The sequence below is a fragment of the Montipora foliosa genome, chromosome 5 (assembly GCF_036669935.1).
Source record: "Montipora foliosa isolate CH-2021 chromosome 5, ASM3666993v2, whole genome shotgun sequence".
NCBI lineage: Eukaryota > Metazoa > Cnidaria > Anthozoa > Scleractinia > Acroporidae > Montipora > Montipora foliosa.
In genome coordinates this window covers 26,847,157-26,849,807 of record NC_090873.1, presented here as the reverse complement: position 1 = coordinate 26,849,807, position 2,651 = coordinate 26,847,157, and the positions used below count along the sequence as shown (strand labels likewise).

Below are 2,651 nucleotides of genomic sequence, written 5' to 3'. Positions count from 1 at the left end.
TGCAGCGTGATTTGGCGGACACCATCAACGTAGTTTTTTATGGAGACGAAAGAGCATTACCTAACAAAAGTCTTCATTACTGTGCTTGGTATTGTGATAATCTTTGTGCGTGCTTGATATTGACTTTGATAGAATGAAGTTAATATAAGTTTCAAAATGTCGTTCAGACTTAACTGATTAGTCTACTTAGACTGGATTTCGCCTCACATGTGGGTTGACTTCGTTGGTTCTTTATTCTGCTTCGAGAAGCTTTTCGCCGAATGTACTCTGGTTTTCCTTCTCCAAGAGATTTAAACTGATTTGATTTCTGCACAGTTTCCCCAAATAGTGCTGCAGTGCTAGATACTGTAACAGTTGACACTTAAATAAAGTTCAGTATTATTATTGTTCAGTCCAGTTTATTGTTATAAGCGTTGTGTTCAGTGAGTCAAGAGTTTAACTTAATCATCATTTGGTTGACCGTTATCTCTCTTGCGTGGTTCGGATTAAACCAGGAATGAAAACCACACCGAGAACAACTAAACATTTATAGTAAGTCCTAATTCCTTAAGATAATATTGTTTTAATAGCTCAGATAAGCCCATTTGAAGATAAACAAAGTGAAAAAGGGGCTCTTAAAAAGCCCTAGAAACACAATGTAACAGTTCGTTGTGCACAATGAATGACCTTTGGCAGAGTCCCTTGCGATGACTGATCCGGCGCCGATTTGAAGTTTCTGATGAACTTTCGGCGTGTTGAAAATTTAAAAATACTCCTTTAGAAAACAACGCTGACCTTAAGACAGAGGTGTACAGAAGGAGACCTTTGGTAAGTCAATAAGACTTTACAGTAAGCTTTTAGGACGTTTGATAAGTCCTCGAGACTAACTTATTAGGGTTTTTGAGCTAATTTTCTCCTACTTCTTAACTAAGGCTTAAAAAAGTTTACAAAACCTCCCAGTCAGATATCGATTTAAAGTATTGTCTCTTCCGTTAGCTAACCACACATGCAGGTTGAAATTGAAAGTTTTTGTCATTAAATGCAATGATAATATTATTCACTGATTCGGGTAACATCAGAAGAATATATCTCCTGTACCTTTTCGATGAAACAATAGAGGGTTATTGGAGGGACAAGCGTCATGTTGATAATTTTTAAAACAAGTACCTTTTGTTTTTCAGCTGGAAGGACTTAGTTTATACCAATATTAAATAGGCGTTCTAACACCATTGGGTCTAAGTTTTGTTTTCTTAAGGACCTTAAGAATTAAACGAAGTTTTCAAACACTTTTGAAGTATTATGGACTCGTCTGGTCACGAGAGTTTATTCTAGAAATATCCAATGTGAATTTCGTTAATGCTCGCACGTAGGGATTGGAATAAAAATTTCAACGACGCTTTTACACCCTACGTATCAATTGGAACCAACTTAGGAAATAAATGAATTTCAATGGAAAAATCCGTGTTGCATAGTCATCCAATTGTTTGACCTTCAATACGCACTACCCTGAATACTGGAAAAAAATCAAAAATCAAAACAAAAACAAACAGAATCAAAACACTTAGTAGGTCAAATCAGTTGCGATGAAGAAGAGATTATCGAGCCTTGGAAAAAGCTATATCAATGTTCCAAACTATGAGAACAAAGAGGAAATACTCTCTGGTCATCGCCCGTATCGAATTTTCAGTAAGCCAGTTACAGACGTCTGAACAAGTCTAGAAATCCCTTATTGATCGTTGAATAGCTGGCATGCTGTAAATAGCCAAAAGACAAGTTATTCATTTAGATCCCTTTTGACTTTTCCTTGGCTGTGGTCATGACATTTTGCAAGACTTTCTATTTATGAAAACGTTGTGGCCGATTCTTTGGTTCTCGCTTGGCTCCTTGAAAGATGATACGCAAAAAATAAGTGGATCGAAAAACCAGAAGAGAATTGACTTTGTCGCCGTTTCAGCAAAATAGAGCAGTTGGAGTGCACACTTGAGATATTAGCCAGTGCAGCGTAATTTTCTCGTTTCTTGCTTAGTAATTCTTACCGCAAGGGCAATAACTCTAACTTATATTCTCTCCTCGTAAACTAGCGGCCTGCAGTATAAATAAGACTCCACAAGATATTAATTACGTTCTTTCAAATGTTAAATTTTTTCCTTCCTCCATCCAGCCAGCGGTCAAAAAGGAAACGATACCGATATAACTCTCGGATACATCAAAAGGTAAGGAAATGTAACTTTCGGATACACCATATTCCAGAGTACAGCCTGCTAAATTTAATGGCGTGCTTTCTCGCTAAGTTTGACCACCACCACAAACTTCGTTTTATAGGGAATCTTTGCTGACGTCATTGTTACTCGGTGCCTACTATTGTTATTGCGCATACGTTCTGCGCATCTCGACAAGAGAAGAGGTCTGGGGTCGAGAATGTACTGGGGGTTCCTATTGGCGGATACGTACTAATACAGGGATATTTTTGCGCGGTTTAAAACTATGCGGAGAAAGCAGAACTTAGCAAGTGCTCTTGGTATCCAAAAAGAAAATTGTGGATAGCCACTCATTTTTCAGAGGAAGTTAAGCTTCAATTTGGAACAGACCGCCATACATTACTTTGTATTTTAAAGTTTTTTACAAACATTGCTGATTAATTATCTTTGAAAAATACGTGGTTGCCCTCAATT

At 37.4% G+C, this 2,651-nt stretch overlaps 1 long non-coding RNA gene across 1 annotated transcript in view; it reads left to right on the top strand.

Moving 5' to 3' along the window:
- The first annotated feature begins 537 nt into the window (after window positions 1-537).
- The window catches only part of LOC138003831 (uncharacterized), a 9,066-nt gene continuing 6,952 nt past the window's right edge, over window positions 538-2,651 (top strand). Inside the window, exons 1-2 of the long non-coding RNA XR_011123679.1 lie at window positions 538-807; window positions 2,141-2,192. This is a non-coding gene — a long non-coding RNA (uncharacterized lncRNA). The remainder of the gene's footprint in view (window positions 808-2,140; window positions 2,193-2,651) is intronic.